General features: G+C 37.9%; 1 protein-coding gene and 1 pseudogene across 2 annotated transcripts in view; one reads left to right on the plus strand and one right to left on the minus strand.

Annotated features, from left to right (window-relative positions):
* The window catches only part of AP3B1 (adaptor related protein complex 3 subunit beta 1), a 243083-nt gene that overhangs the window by 9004 nt on the left and 215634 nt on the right, over positions 1–18445 (plus strand). The window lies entirely within an intron of this gene.
* On the minus strand, positions 9680–10398 carry LOC112307460 (large ribosomal subunit protein eL20 pseudogene; annotated as a pseudogene).

Below are 18445 nucleotides of genomic sequence, written 5' to 3' on the forward strand. Positions count from 1 at the left end.
GATGAGGTCAGAGATGTGAGGAGCCAGATTGGTTTGGGCTTTGTAAATCATTGTAAGGACTTAACTTGATTGTGATTGAGAAAGGAAGTCACTGGAGGGTTTCGAATGGAGGTGTGAGATGATGCAGTTTATTTTTTAAATGGGTACTTTTTCCCTCTTGAACTTGCAATAGAGAGCAGATCCGAGGCAAGGAGACTGGCAGAGAGGCTATTGTAATAATCCATCTAGGCAAGCAGAAGATGACTAATTCAGATGGGTGGTAGTGGAGATAAGTGGTGGAATTCTGGATATACAGTGTTTTGAAGGTAGAGCCAATAAAATTTGCTGATAGTTTGGATGTAGTATATGAGAGAAAAAATATATTAATGATGGACACGGGGTTTTTTGCCTAAGTAGCTGAAGTTTGCAAGTGCTGTCAACCAAAATGAGGAAGATTGTGTGAAGAGGAATTTGAAGAGGGAAGGGGATGAAGAGCTTGAGATGTTAAGTTTGAGATGTATGTTAGGGATCCAAGTGGAGATATTAACTAGGTAGTTGGACACATAAATCTAGACCTTACAGGGGATGTCAGGTTAGAGATACAAGTTTGGGAGCCATCAGGTTATAGATGGTATTAAATATCATGGATAGGATGAGAACAATGGAGTGAATGTAAAAAAAAGGAGATCGGTATTCCTGGAGTAACGTGTCAAGTGTATGAATAGGGTCAAGTACTTGATGACTGACAAAAGAGTTTTGTATTTGTGTGTATGGAGGACTTTGGTGACTTTGACAAGCCTTTAGGTTGCGGTAGTGGGGCCAGGTGCAATGGCGGGCCTGACAGTCTGGCTGGAGTAGGTTCAAGAGAGACAGGAAAAAGAATTGTAGTTAGTATGTATATTAGTTTGAGCAGAGCAATAGAATGGAAGGGAATTTCAGGTCAAGGGATTTTTTTTAATGGGAGAAAGGATATTACTTTGTTTGATGATTGAACTATCTGATGTAGAAGAGGGAAAATTGACATTGCAGCAGAGAGAAGGGAATCACTGGACTGATAGCCCCTTTTCCTTACAGAAAATTTACCAAATACAGATTAGCTAAAAAATAACTGCCTGAGTTTCAACCCTTAGAATCAGTTAACATGCTATGGAACTTCCAGTCTTTTTTCTTATGCATATATATTCTCTGTATTTTTGAAGCAAAGCTATGTGCTTTTGTAGTGTAATATGGCATTATAATTGCTCTTTTTATTCACTAATATATGGAGCTTGTTGATTTCTTAAGGTGATAATCCATTTAGGGCAAATTGTAATTCAGCCACTGTCTTAGAATAAGCACTAAACTGTTAGAAAAGTAAACAACTATGTATACAAAATTAAGTTATATAACTAGCTCCACTAAAGGCTTTAAATAGTCATGTGTAGAATGGGACCTTATTAATTAACTACATAAATAAAGGGAATAACCTAATAAAAGAATCAATGCTAATAATGTTTTGTTAGATGGTAGCACTGACCAGGGCTTTCCGTACATGTCTGTGTATACCAGGCAGAGGGATTAGCATATACATAGGTTTAGAGCTGTGCTATTCGGTACAGTAGCCACTAGCCAAATGTGACTATTTAAATTAAAATTAAAAAATTTAGTTTTTGAGTCACACTAGCCACATTTTTATGTGCTGAATGTAGCTAGCAGTCGCTGTATTGTATAGTGCACATAAAGAGTATTTCCAGTTCACAGAACATTCTGTCGGACACCACTTGTTTAGAGGCAAGGATTTGGGGCTTATTTTAGGGAACAGGAAAAGAAATTCAATATGGCTGAGGCACAGGGCTGGAGGGAATTGAGGGACTGATGAAAGGTAATCAGAGCCCATAGTATGAAGGGCCTTGTATACCATGCTCAGAAATTTGGATTTTGTCATGAAGGTTTGCACAGTAAGGAGCTACCAAAGTATTTTAAGTAGAGGGACAACATAGATTTACATGTTAGAAAGGTCACCCTGGCTGCACTTGGTGTTTAGATTGGTCAACTGTATGACTAGTGGAAGTATTCTGTGACATTGGAAACACAGAAAATAGGGAAATTTAGAGTGGGAAGTGTCGCGTTCCATGTTGGACCTGTAGAATTTGGCTGAGGTGGTAGCTGGGCAGCCCCTACACAGTGCATATATGGCTGTGGCACTCGGGAAGGTACTTGGGAGTAGAGATTTGGGAGTCATCAGTTGATAGGTGATTTTGGAAGCCATTGAAGGGAAGATGTGTGGCAGGAGAGGAGGCCAAAGTGGAATCCTAGTAAAGTCGACATTGAAAGGAGTGGGACAATTAAAGCTCACTTAGAAGATGAAAAAGAAGGAAGTTGGGGAAACTGATTATACAAACAGATGTTTTGCGTTGTGTCTAAGATTTAGAAAAAGGATCACACCTACTTTCTACTTCCCTAGGAGGAAGATGGCAGATGAATTGTTTATTGCAGTTCATTGAGACAGTGTGGTGATGCTTAAGCACACCCCCTCTGGAGCTACTCTACCTGGGTGTGAACATTTTTTCACAGAATTAGCAAGTGCTACTTGGGCAGGTTACTTTACCACTCTATTCCCTTAGTTTTCTCATCTGTAAACACAGATGAGGATGATAATAGTACTTGCACTCACTGAATTATTGTGAGAATTAAAAGATTTAACATGTAAACAGTTAACAGTGCCTGCTACATAATAAGCATAATAATTATTACTGTTGTAACGCCAAGAGATTAGTTGAGATATACAATGTAGTTGTTCAACAGTCACAATTTTAGAACCATTGTTAATTTCCACATTGACAGTTGCTTTATGTTTTTAATTTTCAAGTTATTCTTACGTTTCACACTATTTTCTGAATCATATCTTACAGCACTTGAAACTATTAAATTATGTAAAGAATCTTTAATGTGCACCACATAAAACAAATCAGTAAGCCCTAGGTAAATTTTGTGTGATTATCAAGGATTTGGGAATAATGATTATAATAGTATAAGGGAGTAAAATATATTTGTTTTAAGCTTTTTATTTAACTTTCACTCCTGCTAACCAGGTATTATATTGCTTTAAAGTGGTCTCTTAAAGAAGGAGCTCATTTCTCCTTTTTTCTGTTTCACTTTAATAGAAATCAAAGGAACCGAGTTTCAGGAAGGAGTTAATCAGCAGTGCCAGCTGCTGGTGAGAAGTCCAGTAGAATAAAGGCAGGGGACGCCTTTCTTGGATTTAGTCATGGGGCAGGTGCTGGTGCACTTGGTGGTGGTGACAGCAGAGTCATTGCAGCAGGGTGATGAGGAGTCAGTGATGGAAGGCCACTTTTGCAAAGATCTTTGGCTTTCAGGGGGCGGAGAAGGGGAGGAATTGTAGGGACACGTGGAGTCTGAGGAGCTTTAGTTTTAAGGGTTGGAGAGAGTTGAGAATGAGTAAATGCTGGTTGGAAGGAGGCAATAGAGAAAAGGGTGTCAGAAAACAAAGGAGGGAGAGATCTAGAGCACAGCGGAGAAAAGGAAAGGAGATTTGAAGGCTTAATTTATAGTCTTTTGTTAACAAGAGGGAAAAATGGTGAGAACATCTGATGAGAATGGGTAAGGGAGGTAGAAAGGATACAAGTTTGAGGAGAGGTCTGAAGTAGCTGCTACAGACAATGGGAAGGCCTTCTGACAGAGAAAACCGGGGAGGCCTCTTGGGCGATATTGCGGGCTTGCCCGGTTGAGGTGAGAGAACATTGATTTACACTGTCAACGGTCTGAACTTTTTCTTTAGCAGTGCTTGGCAGTCTTTGCCTAGAGTTGAAGAAAATGGTCAATTCATGATGCAGAATTGAGGTTTTACTAGGAGGGTGCTATGAATGACAATTTGGCAGGGAAGTTTAGGATCTTGGTAAGAAAGATGTTGAAGTGGTTAAACACGTGTCTAAGCTGGAGTGGGGAAGAAGTAAAGATAGGCTGAAAGGAAAACAGATTGAGGGATCAGGGGAATAGGAGTCTTTAAGTTAAAGGAATTGGTACATTGGGACTAACTGAGTGAGAGTGGTAGAAGCACAGGAGACTGTGATCAAGAGAGGCGTGTATGAACCTAATATTGCAGAGATTGGGTAGTTTTGGGTGTTCACAAGGTTTGGTTATGATTTGGGGTATGGCTATGGGAGTGAATAGCTGAAATTGCCCTGAGGTGAGAATCAGCAAAATGATTAGGACAGGGAACTTAGAAATGTCATTGTACTGGATGGGTTTCCAAGTGAATGTTAAAGTCACTCATAATAATAGCCAGTGGCTGAAACATCTTAATTGAGTGGACGAGTGGTAGATGACAACAGCAAGGATGAACAGGGGTAGCTAAGCTCACTAGTGGTTATTTTTCAAGATGCTTCCTCTGTGGGTGCATTGAGTCTAGTATCGTAAATAATTATTTCTTCTGAGATCTTCCCTTTCCCCTTTATTTACTTACACTGTGAATCATTGATTGTATCCTTTATACAATGACTGCTAGAAAACTTACAGAAAAATTTGTAGTTTGCAGCTTGCAAGTGTATGGACCTTGGTGGCAAGCATTTTGGTATTAACCTAACTCTTGCCTCTCTTTTAATTTCCTTATTTTTCCTTTTCCCACTAAAATTTTGAAGTCTTGCTATATATTATAAATAATTGAGTATCCCCCTTAAGTTGAAGTTAGGGAGCAGGGCAGGACATAAATAAATATGCCTAAGCAACTGTTGGAGATGGTAGCAGTTACTTTTGTCATTCATCGCTGCCTCTACATAACCATCACCATAATTGTCAAACCTTTATTGTGTAGCCACTCAGTGCAGCTTCTGCTCTTGGCTTGGTGGATACAAACCAGCATTGTAAATGTAGTAATGACAGTAATAATACCTTATATTTTTATATTGCTTTTATTTTCTGTGGTTTTCAGGCCATTCCCCCCATATACCTCAAGGCTTCATAAGTCCTCCAGTCTTTTGCCCTGCCTACTGAACCTTGGTGTAGAATCAGGTCTAAATTTTGTCCATTCTAAACCATTGTTCCTAGACTGGAGCCTCTTTCTTCAAGATCACTCAAGCAGAGATCTCCAAGCGCTACGTAACTCAGGCCTCTTTTGTTTCAATTATTTGCACTAAGTGCATATAAAACCTGTTCACTAGGGCTATAGGTATGGGTTCCAGTTATTCAACCAGAAACCGTTTCTGGATGGGGTTTTTCTGAATCATTGGAACCCTAAATGTCTTTTTCTGTGGATGGTCTCTTTACCCCATCTAACTCCGAATGCTAATCCTCCCCCATATACTCTTAGGTTCACTCTTCACGTGTCATACCTTCCATTTCTATGAGACTCCGTGCCCACATATTTGTACTATTTCTGCCTTTTTATTTTGAGTCCTCATTGTCGTCCAAGGTGTGCGATTGCCCAGAGGGCTCCTAGTTTCCAAACTGGAGCTGTGGTTCCTGTATTACAAGTGTCATACACTCTCCCCTCATGCTTCCCAGGCTTTGGAACTCCAGATGTTTTTCTTTTTTTTTTAAAGCAGTTCTCCATGGGTCATGTATCTGTGTATTGGCTTGCAAAAATTTTTACGTACTTTATCGCTAGTTGAGCTGCCAGAACACTAACATTAAAATAAAAAGGTTAGCACTTGCTTAGTGTCAAATGGAATAAGAAGTGCTATAGGATATTGAAGAAGAAAATTGTCACTGAAGGCTGGAGCTGCAAGAGAAGGTAAACTTTGATTTAAACTTTGACACAAGGATTAGGAAATAATTAAGGATAGGAAAACCAAGAGTGAAAGTAAAGTATTCTGGCTTTTCTCTGGCAACAGTGAGTGAACCTGTTTGTATAAAGAGTGGAGTTCATGGGAAGGAGTGGCAGGCAGTGATACTCGAGGAGTAGTTGGCTCCAGTGTGAAGGAAGTGGGACTTTAACTTCCATTCTAGGCACAGGAGTTGATTACAAATACTACTGCAGTGGTGTTTTGGGAAGGTGAATCTGGCATTGTATTGAGAGTAGATTGGAGAACAGAAACTGGGGACAGAGGAATCATAAAGGAGATTTTTCAGAAAAGTCTAAGAGTAATATGATAATGGTTTGGGCTCTGTTGATTGAAGCAGGGAATAAAGAAGGGAAATGTGAGCAACATCATGAAAGGGATTTATAGCTTTTAATTATTAACTAGGTTTGAGTGAAGGAGAGAGGAGTCGAGGACTTGGGTTTTAAGCCTGACTAGAGGAATGTTAGGACTGTTGACTTAAATGAGAAAGGGTTGAGGGGACATTTGGGAAGGTGAAAGGACATTTTCATGAGTGATGTTGGACTATAGTTATGTACTTGTAGGTATGTTTGATGCGTATGTGTTTGAGAGTATATCAAGGTGAGAGCAAGATACAGTTGTCTGTGACTAATGACACTTCTCATTAGATGTAATCAAATTCTGTTAGGTCTGTTCTTGAGGTGTGTTTGTGGTTATTGAAAAGTTCAATATAGTATTGGCCAAAAAATATCTTGAGAATAAAAAAAGTAAAACATAGTATCTAAAGAACATTAGCCCAAAATAATGACAGAAGATTATTTAAAAAGCAATACAAATGGCTACTACTGCACTAGCACTCAAAGGAACGCAAACATCCTGCCTGTGGTCTTTTATGAAACAATGGTATTAATAGAGGGTAGTTTTTGCTAACGTTTTTATTTGGCAAACTAAAAAGTGGGCAACTCTGTGTCACTACCCATAATTTTTGTTCAAATTTCACCTAGTTCTTGAAATCCAGAAGTCTGGAACACTCTTCTGAATAGTTGAGTTTACCAACTTCAGGGACAGGAAGAATTTTACAAACATTTTTAAGTATTTTAATAAAATCCACACAGGTGACTCATTTAACATAACAAGTAGAAATGGTAGGGTTAATTAAAAGTCAACTAAATACAATTAGAAACACATAGTTCTTATAAATAGCTTCTGTTTGTCTGACAGTATAACAATGATAAAATAACAGATTGGTTTTCCCAAGGTGATTTGATACTTGAACATGTTTTTAAAGGAGAAAATGTGGTTAAGTGCTGGAAGTCAGAGATAACTTCTGTTTATACACAGCACGCGCGCACACGTGCAGCCATCTGGCTACTACTTGGTAAATGATTTTTTCCTCAGCATTCTTAATATTTTAAGATTTTTCATTAATGTAGTAAAAATGATAAAATTTTTTAATATAGTTGGGTCAATAGTATATGTATTATATTTCAGAAATTTAAAACTACATGTGAAATAACTTAATTTCTTAAAATGACCACTTTCTGCATGACAGTAGTTTTTCAACAGATGGCAAACTTTTAAATAACTATATAAGCTTCAATTATTTGCATTTTTTAGATTCTATTCATAAGTAGGAATTTGACCTTTTTTCTCTTTCTAGGCCTGTATAGTCTTCATCAGGACACTTGACAGGACCATGTGACTTTTTTTTCTTAATTGTGGTAAAAAACATAACATTAAATTTACCAGCTTAATCATTTTAAAGTGTACAGTTGTGTAGTGTTAAGTGTATTCACTGTGTTGTGTGATGGATGTCAAGAACTTTTTCATCTTGCAACACTGCCATGTGACTTTCTAAAAACGGAAGTTTTTACTGAGATTTTCAAGTGCTTCAGGGACAGAGCTTATCTAAGATAGAGATTGCATGTTGGTTTCCTCAATTCCCTGCACAGAAAGCTGATCCAGACTCATCAGATGGAAAACTTACTTGCCTTCTGTGGCCTTGGAAAGTCATTTTTATTTTTCTAAAGAACTTAAAAAAATTGATCCAGCTTTGAGTTGGCATATCTTATTAACACAGTTTGGGGAACTTGTATTTATTCTACCCTAGTTTATGAATTTCTTGGAGGAAAATATAAAGCTAATACTCAGACCTGATGCACACACTGACTCTTTGGCATGCCTGTGTTCATGACCATCTGTTACTGTGGCACCGTGCCCATTATTTCAGGAGCTTGCCAACGGCAGTGAGGCATGTGAGCCAGCAAAGATGAATTGTTTGGATGGAATACACAATTCTGTAATACTAATTAATTTTGAGCTGATGAATCTACATGAGATAATGTTAACCAAATACAGGGAAAGTAATGTCATTGAAGCTAAAATTTATTTCGACTTATATAGAAGTGTATCACAGCTGTTTTAGACTACTGTCGAGAATAGTTAGGGTTAGTGTATGTTGTGATTCCAGTGATTAGTTTTCTTTATTTTCTAATGTAAGAAAAAAGTAATAGTTTTCTTGCAGCAGATTGTAGATACGGGAGGAAGTGGCACTGTAGGTTATAGATTTATACTTATAAGGTATTAGTCTACAGTTCTTGAAGTGTGTTGATAAAATGCTGAACTTCAAAGCAGAAATTTAAAAATTTTGAAGTATATTTTATGGATTATGCTATTACAGCTGTCCCTATTTTTCCCCCTCTGCTCCCCTCTTCCCAGGAACCCCTCTTGCCTCTAGCAGTCCTCCCCACCCTTTAGTTCATGTCCATGGGTCCTGCGTGTAAGTTCTTTGGTTTTTCCATTTTCCATGCTGTTCTTAACTTCCCCCTATTTTGTTCCTACTGATTATGCTTCTTAATCCCTGCACTATTACCCGCTTCTCCCCCCACCTCCTCCTGGCTGATAACCCTCCAAATGGTCTCCATATCTATGATTCTGTTCTTGTTCTGGTTGTTAGCTTAGTGTTTTTTTATTTTTTAATTTTTTTTAAAGAGTCAGTTGTTGATAGTTGTGAATGTGGAATGTGTTGCTTTTTAATGTTCTTGGTTTTGATCTTCTTTTTCTTAAATAAGTCCCTTTAACATTTCCTACAATAATGGCTTGGTCATGATGAACTCCTTCAGTTCTACCTTATCTGGGAAGCACTTTATCTGCCCTTCCATTCTAAATGGTAGCTTTGCTGGATAGAGTAATCTAGGTTGTAGGTCCCTGCTTTTCATCACTTTGAATACTTCTTGCCAGTCCCTTCTAGCCTGCCAAGTTTCTTTTGAGAAATCCACTGATGAGTCTTATGGGAACTCCTTTGTAGGTAACTCTATGCTTTTCTCTTGCTGCTTTTAACATTCTCTCTTTATCTTTAACATTTGGCATTTTAATTATGATGTGTCTTGGTGTGTTCCTCTTTGGGTCCGACTTATTTGGGACTGTATGTGCTTCCTGGACTTGTATGTCTGTTTCCTTCACCAAATTAGGGAAGTTTTCTTTCATTATTTTTTTAAATAAGTGTTCAATATCTTGCTCTTCCTCTTCTCCTTCTGGCATCCCTATGATTTGGATGTTGGCACATTTGGAGATAAATCCTTGGTTGTTGGGCTTCCATACAGCTTGATTTTCTGACTGTTCTGGGTATTATTAGTTTTGAGATATGGTTGTAATTCTTTTCTGTGGTTGCACAAGAATGCGTGGAATGTCTACCTAGGCCTCCATCTTGAGTGGAAATCCCCTCCTCTTCTTTCTAAAGCAGAAATCCCCAACAGTGTGTTAAATTTGAAGAACGTTGGTTTTCAAAACAATACAAGTTTAATTACTTGCCATTCCCTAGTTCTCTGGAGCTTTACTTAAAAGTTATATGAGATTAAAATTTCTTTCTTTTTTTTCTTCTGAGCACCCCAGTTTTCAAACAAGGAGTGTTTTCGGGGAGGCCAGGGGACAGGGAAGCCCTGCATCTAAAAGAAGGTGATGGGCCTCTTGGTGGTGGGGCGTGACTTGTGCTGGCACCCAGTGGGGCAGTGGGAACTTGATCTTGGAATCATGGAACTGCTTGACTGCCCGCTGGCTGCGATCTCCTCCACCTTCATGATCTGGATGGAGTGGGCGTGGGCATGGTGCTGGGCCCCCATGTCTTGATAGCACTAGGTGACTGCGCCGGTGGTAGACACGTCCCAGTATTCCCCATACATGTTGTGGGTCCCACTGTGGGAGTCTTAGTGCAGCCAGATACCAAAGTTCTTCACCCTAAGGTGAAGAGACTTCCTGTGGTATGTGTATGGCATCATGGTTTTTAAAATGTGCCTACGGTTTAATCTTTATTGGTGTCATGGATCCTTTTGAGAATCCAGTGAAAGCTTGGAGTTTTTCTGTATCCCTCTTAAGAAACACACTAGTATATAGTCTATATCCATTTATTCTTTCAACTAATATTTATTGAAAATAATATTTAATCACCCTAAGGGGGATTTTTTGGACACCTTCCCACAGTAGATGATTTCCCCTGAAGATTTCTTCATCTTCTTCAGCTGAGACACAAGGTCCCAGAAGCGGGACTTGGCAACAACATCGTTAGGTGCAAAGATGCGCATGTGGTAGAGGGGCGGCACTTGGGCGTCGGCAGGCAGGGCCCCACCACCTTGTACTCTTCGCAGCGTGTCCAAGGCGTTCGTAGCATTCTCTCTGCTTTTGCTACCGCCCACAAAAGGCAGAATTTCTTATATATTGTATAATCCTTTACTTGTATGTTGTACTCACAATATTGGAGCCTCAGTTCCTTATCTATTAAATGGGAATAATAGTCATGTGTGCTTTATCGAGACTTTTGTAATAATAAGATTAGATAGTTTCATAAGTTCTAGAAACAATACTATAGTCGTGGCTAAATAAGTTAATTATATGCTGTAAATGCAAGACATGTTAGTGGCAAATTAAATAGTAATATAGAAAGGATATAACTTACATTCCTATACTCTCAGAGATAGCTACAGTGAACACGTTTGTATGCATCTTTCCAGAAAATTTTTTAAAAAGCCAAATGATAATATATATAGTGTCCTCCACATATGTTGTTTTTCCCTTCATATATCTTGGAGACCTTTTTGAATCAGCATATGAAACTATTTCAGTCTCTTTCACCACTGTATAATATTTCCTAGTACTCTCTTTATTTCATTAGTTCTGGTTTTGAGGGGCATTTGATTAATATCACTTTTTGATGAGTATAAGCAATACTGCAACATAATTTTTTGTATACTTGTGTGAATGTATCTATTTTTGAAAAAATTTCTAGACATAGAGTTGTAGGCCAAAGGTCATTACATGTTAAATCATGACAGATACTGCTAGATTACCTTCCAGATGGGTTGCGCCAACAGTCAAGTCAGTTTTCACTTCATCTTTGCCAATACTGGGTACCACTGAGTATCATAATACTTGCCAATCTTATAGGTGCAGATTGTTATTACACTGAGTCCTTATAATTGTGAGTGCATTAAGTCTTCTCCCTCATATGTTTTGGTTTATTCTTTCAGCGAAACACTTTGAAATGTTTGTTGTCCATTTCCCTACTGAATCAGCTCTTAGTGATTAGTCAAGGGGCCCTTGTATTTTAAGAAAATTGGCACTTCTGTCAGATGAATCCTACATTCATTTATTTTTGGGTTAGTATATGGCAATTTTTGAGTGCAAAAATTTAAAAAGTTTTTTGGTTCATGTTTATCAATTTTTTATTGTTTCTAGGACTCCCCCAAGTGGCATTTTTCATTTATAGTGCTCTTAAACAGTAAAAAAGAGCTTTTGCCTGTTCCATCTAATTTTTGTCTCAGCATATGTAAACTCAACTATTTCAGTGATTCTGTGAAAGTTCCTTTGAAACTTTAACGATGAGTACTCACATTCTAGAAGAAATTCCTAACAGCCTGGGCAAAAGTAGAACCTACTTCTTTCTGCCTGACAAGAGAACCGTTGTCTAAGGGCATTGATGAGGGTGGGGCAAGTCTGTGTGGAGACTTCCTGTGGCATGCCTGTGGCATCAAGGCTTTTAAAACGTGCCTAGGGTTTAACCTTTACTGGGGTCATGGGTCCTTTTGAGAATCCAGTGAAAGCTTGGAGTTTTTCTGTGTCCCTCTTAAGAAACATGTTACTGTATAGTCTGTCCATTTAGTCTTTCAACTGATACTTATTGTGTGCCTATTATGGGGCTCCAAGGAGTTTAGTGTACTTGAGGAAAACATAGCCTACATGTATAGACCTTCTTTTGGGTCTCATATATTCAAGTACATTCCTCCCTTATTATCTTGGCAGAATTTCTGTGGTTGGCTCCTTCTTATCAATTGAGACCTCATTTGATCACCTACCCATAGAGATCTTTTTTGTCCACTTAATCTTTGCTTTATTGCACTACCCTATTTTAATTCTTTTTAATTGAGTACTAATCTGGTCTTTCTATTTTTATGATTTCCTTCCTTCTTCCATTCCTCCTTCCCTCCCTCTTCCTCCTTCTGCCATTCCCCTTATACTCTCTTTCCCTTAAATTCTCACTTAGGAAGTAAGTCCCAAGAAGTCAGGGACTCCACTACTTGGCACATCTCTTGATACACAGTGGATATTGAATAAATGAGTGTGCTAGGCCCAGTGACAAGTGCCTTCTTGTTTTTATAACAACTTATTTGAAGTAGATACTAACCTTTAGTTTTGTTGATTTTAATCCATTATAGTTTAGTTTCTATGCTACTGAATTGTTCTTTTATTCGTTCTTTGACTTTAATTTGCTATTCTTTTTCTAGCTTCTTGAGATGGAAGCTTATAGATTTTTAATCTTCTGTATTGCATTTAGAAATGTAAATTTACTTTTCAGTACTGCTTTAGCTGCATCTCATGAGTTGTGAAATGTTACAATTTCATTAGTTAGTTAAAAATATTTTTTAATTTCCCTGATGATTTCTTCCTTGGCTCATAGATCATTTACAGTGTGTTGCTTATATTTTTAAACCTCTGGCCATTTTTTAGTTATTCTTATATTATTGATCGCTAGTTAGATTTCACATGCTCTGTATGATTTCAGACCTTTGGAATTCGTTGAGATCTTATTTGGTATATATTTTGATAAATGTCCTGTGGGCACTTAAAAAGAATGTTTATCCTGTAGTTGTTGGATCTAGTGCCCGCTGTGTCTCAGGTTAAGGTGGTTAATTGTGTTGTTTAAATTTTGTACATCTTTATTGAGCTTTTTGTCTGCTTGTTCTTTCACTCATTGAGAACGGTATGTCAAAATTGCCAGTCACGATTGTAGATGTTTGTTTTTCTTCTGTTAGTTTTGTCAGCTTTTGCTTTATAGATGGAAGCTTTAAATTTAAAACATATATAAATTTAGAATTATTTTATCTTTCTTTGAAAATAATAGCCTTTTATGTCCTGGCACCAGATCCTCAGCTTTTAGATGAGATTGGGCGCGTTCACGGTGGTATGGCTGTACAGATCCTCAGCTTTTATTAGTCTGAAGACCACTTTTTTTCACCTTTAGTTTTGAAGGATATTTTCAGTGGGTGTAGAATTATATGTCGACCTTTTTAAAATAAAGATTTCATTTATTTAGTTTTAGAGAGAGGGGAAGGGAAGGACAAAGAGAGGGAGAGAAACATCGGTTGCCTTTGCACATGCCCTGACCGAGGACTGAACCCACAACTGGGGCATGTGCCCTGACCGAGAGTTGAACTGGCAACCTTCTGCTTTGTGCGATGACACCCAGCCACACACTGTCAGGGCTATATGTTGACCTTTAATTTTTTTTTCTTTCAGTCCTTTAAAGATGTTATTTCATTATCTTCCGGCCTTTATAATGTCTGTTGAAAAGTTAGCCATCAGTATTATTGTTGGCCCTTTTAAGGAAGGGGTTAGCAAATTATGGCTGACCTGTTTATATAAATAAAGTTTTATTAGAACTCAGCCATGCTTATTGTCTGTAGCTGCTTTCACCCTACAGTGGTAAAGTCAAGTACTTAGATCACAGATGGTATGGCCTGTAATACCTAAAATATTTACTGTCTGGCCCTTTACAGAAAAGGTTTGCTGACCCTTTCCTTAAGGAGATTTTTTTTTTCTTCTGCATACTTTTAAGATTTTTCTCATTGTGTTTGATTTTTAGCAGTTTGACTGCTATGCCTAGTGTAGTTTTTTGTTTGTCCTGTTTTGTTAAGACTTTTAAGTATGTGGGTTTATGCATTTCATCAGTCTGGAAAAATTCTTAGCCATTATCTCCTGAAATATTGCTTTTGTCTCATTCTCTCTCTCGCCTCTCTTTTTGGGACCCTAATTAGAGGTATTTTAGGTATTTTGACTATATCCCACATGCCTCTGATGCTCTGTTCTCTGTTTTCCATTCTTTTATACCTTGGTGCTTCAAATTATATATTTTCTTTTGACCTGAGTTCAAGTTCAGTAATCCTATTTTTTGCCCTTTCTAGTCTGCTATAAACCTACCTGGTGAGTTATTTAAAAAAAATTATTAGGTCAAAAGGCAGTTCCATTTTTAGTTTTCTGAGGAAATCCCATACTGTTTTCCACTGTGGCTGTACCAGTTTGCATTCCCACTAACAGTGGACTAGGGTTCCCTTTTCTCCACATCCTCTCCAATACTTGTTTGTTGATTTGTTTATGGAGAGCATTATGCTAAGTGAAATAAGCCAGGTGGTGAAAGACAAATACCATATGATCTCATCTATAAGTGGAACCTAATCAACAAAGCAAACAAGCAAGTAAAACCCGAAAAATTGAAATAAAGAACAAACTGACAGTAACCAGAGGGGAGGTGGGGGGTGGATAATGGGGAGAAAAGGGCGAAGGGTTTTCAGGAACATGTGTAAAGGACACAGGGACAAAACCCAAGTGGGGTAGGATTGAGGGTGGGAGGTGGGGAGCGCTGGGGTGGGAGGAGTTGGGGGGGGAAATGGAGACAACTGTACTTGAACAACAATAAAAAATGTGAAAAAAAATTAATTTATTTTTAGAGAGGGAGAAGGAGAGGGAGAGAAACATTCATTGGTTGCCTCTTGCAAGGCCCCAACTAGGGACCTGGCCTGCAACCCAGGCACGTGCCCTGACCTGGAATCAAGCTAGTGACCTTCTGGTTTTTGGGTCAGTGACGAACCAACCCTGACTGAGCTGTACCAGTCAGGGCTGGTGAGTTCTTAATTTCAGATACTGTGTTTATCAGTTCTGGATGTCCATTTAATTATTTTGTATAAATTATACTACTTTGTTCATATTCCCTATCATTTAATCTATTTTGTCCACTTTTTCCTGACAATATTAATTGTAGTTATTTTAAAGTCCCTATGTGATAACTCTAGTATCTGAAGTACCCATGGATCTGTTTGTTTCTTTTTTCTTTCTTTTTTTTTTTTTTGTCATTTGTTTATGTTTTTAGCATGGATCTTAAGGTTTGATTAGATGCTGAATATTTAGGATAAAAACATTGTTGAAGCTCTGGATGAATTATTCTTCCAAAGTGGTTTGTGTGTTTTTCTGATAGGCAGATAGAGAACTAGCAGACCAGTTTGATCCTGTTTAAGCTCAGTTTTAGGTTTTGTAAGGTCTTGTTTATTTCAGTTTTTCTCATAGTCTTAGAAAACATCCTTACCCTTCCATCCTGGCCCTCCTGTGATCGTAACTGAAGGCCAGGGTGTTTACCAAGGCTTCTCTACTTGGGAGATACTTGAATGCCATCTTCTTTTCACAGCTGTGTGTGATTGCTGAATTCTCTTGCAGGTATTTAACTTCCCTCCCACCTGCTGTTTGCTGCTGGATTTTCTGAATCTCACCCTGGGAAAATGTAGCCAACTACTTGAGGGTGTTTGTACACAGATTTTTATATACCATTTCATTGGTTCTCCCCTCTGTCATTTTGCCCCTCAAGTTCTAGTCCTTTAGGTGTGTGTATGTGTGTGTGTGTACACACACACACATACATACATATATATAAAATATATCATGACTCTTCTCTATGCAAAGCCCTCCAGAAGTGCCTTATTTTATTCAGAGTTAAACACCAAAGTACTTAGTATTATTTACCCTACTTTCATTGTCTCTTTTGCCTAGATTGCTTTTCTCCCCCTCCCCGCACCCGCCCCCCCCCCCCCCAGTATCTGCATGGCTAACATCCTCATTTGTAAAGCTTGTTCAGATGTCTCTTTATTTTGCCTACTATGACCACCTTATTTAAAATTGCCTCCTCCTTTCCCTTCTGCGTTCCCTCTTCCCTGTTCCATGTTTCCTTTATATCACCTCAGGACTTATACTTTAGCTATTTAATAAGTTTGTTGAGTGTTTTTCTTACTGGAACAAAAGCTCTGAGGGCAAGGATGCAAGGATTTTTGCCATTTTTGTTCATTGGTTTGTCACAAATGTAAATGGAAACCAGATGAGAATAGAGTTACAGAAGGTAAGGGAGGAGGGAATTTCAAGACGGAGAATTATTGGTCAGTTGTATCAAATGTGGAGGAATAATGTAAAGGTATTTATGAGTTTTTTGTATTGGGTTTTTTAATTAGAAAGTTATTTGTTACCTTTGTGAAAGAAATTTTAACAGGAGTGAGAGAGAAAAGATTACTAAGAGTTGAGGAAGTGGTGATAGCAATTGTAGACTATTTCTTTTTAATTTTGTGAACGGGATAGGAGGAAAAAGTCATACACATTTACTTGGATAATTTGTGGTTCCCCCTTTTAGAGCATTTATATAGATGGACAATTAGGTAGCTGGGGTTTTCTGTTTTACTAACTCTTGTGTTTATTTAGTGAATGCTTTGTGCCGGAAGCTATACAAGGTTCTAAGTACCATCAAGATGGCATAACTGAATTGAAAGTTTCTAACCCTTCACATTGTACACATAACTTACTGCGGAGGTCTCCCCTTCAGCTGCATAGCAAATAGAACAAAGCAGGATTCTGACTTTTATCGCCAGCCTTTTCCCCTGCATTCCTATTCATGTGTACAGAGCACCGCTTGGCTGGGAACATCTTTTATTTGAGAGGTTCTCAAAGCAGGAAGAGGTGTGGTGCCCGTGTTATACGTGTAGAAATTTTGACAGGACTTGAAAAAGGTCCAGCCCTCCCCTCCGTAAAGATTTTGACGCATCCTTTCGGGATGTATCTCTGATTGGAATTTGCTGTTCCTTACCACGTTTTTCAATCCATCATTCCTGGATTTAAGTTGCATGTGTTGCTTTCTGTGGTATATAAATTTGGGTGAGTGTTTTGAGGAAAAAGAAGGCAATTGTGTAGAGCACTGCACTCAAACTGATGAAGGGTCTTTTTAAAGTTTCAGTCCATCATGGGTGTATACTTCAGTAAGATACAACAGAAAATAAATTACTAGGAAAATGACATGGAAACAAAAAAAACCCATGCAGAATACAAGCCCCAGTTTTTCTTAGATTCAGGAGATGTGAAGTCACACTGTTGAATTGCTTTGTCAGCTTTCTGGCTGTGCTTGCTCTCAGTTTCCGTACATAACTGCATGGATTATAACAGATGTTTGTGGATTGGTAATGGTTCCTGGAGCAGGCTTTTCCGGCTCTCACTTTGAGTGGCACTGATACAGCGTACAGTGCTGCAGTCTTAACATTTTCCTTAATTCACATTGTCTTTAAATGGAGTGGAAGGTTTTAAAGACTTAAGGATTATAATTCTTTTTTAAATGGCAGTTTATACTATCTAAAAGTCCTACTACCTCCTAAGTTCTTATATGTAACTGGTAAGCTTAGTTGTTGCTTTATACTGGTGCTGAAATAGAGTGGCTTCCTGGTGATAGTAAGATTTTCTTTAACAGTCCAGTTACATATTTTTCTCTGTTGTTTGAAACCATAAAAACAGGCATATTTTGAACATGAAAGGAAAGGTTATACCGCTTAACACCACAAGATGTCACTTATGTAAAAATAAAGTTGGTGTCCTAATACTTAAAGTTGGAAAGGTACAGGGAAATAGTTAAGTGAAGAACTAGGTAAATTAAAAAAATATGTATTTGAAACAAGTATTGGTTTTCAGTAGAGGCAATGAAAGTTTTGCCATCTTAGCATTAATTTGAATCAACTTTTGATGTTTATCAAAGAGATTTTTTAAAAATGTAAGTTAATGCAATAACATGTTAATAGACCATATTTGAATTAACATATGAGGGAGGCAGACTTAAAGTGACTCAAGACAAGTGAACATATTATGGGGTTAAACTAGGTATCATGGTATTAACTCTCTCAAATTTTTATTGTTTTGGTAATAAGCAAAGAGGAATTTGGAAAGAAACATTCAGTTTACATCAGAATTGTTAATAGGTCTTTATGACATATCTGTGAGAAGTTGAATATTATATCAGGTTGAAATAGTTCCTAGCGTTTTCCTTCTCTCTTTTCTCTGAACCTCAAAGTTATTATTATTCTGCCTGTGTCAAGACAAAAGATATTTATATTTGTTGTTGAAGACTATCTTTTCTGGAAACATAAAGAGCAAACTCTTTGGCTGTAATATTGGGTCCCTGTTCTCTTGTTTGTAGTTTCAGAGAGCACGTCAGGACCTAATGGTGGTGGGGAAGGGGCTCTGGAGTCTCAGACATAAAAGAAATAAGTTTCCGGTAGGCCATGAATAAGATATAACTGGTTTTAGAGGTTGGGACTTCTTAAAAATTGACAGTTCATTATTCTTCACTGCTCACTTCTCTCTCTGGGAAGCAC

This window comes from Desmodus rotundus, chromosome 1 (assembly GCF_022682495.2).
Source record: "Desmodus rotundus isolate HL8 chromosome 1, HLdesRot8A.1, whole genome shotgun sequence".
In the NCBI taxonomy this organism is placed as follows: domain Eukaryota; kingdom Metazoa; phylum Chordata; class Mammalia; order Chiroptera; family Phyllostomidae; genus Desmodus; species Desmodus rotundus.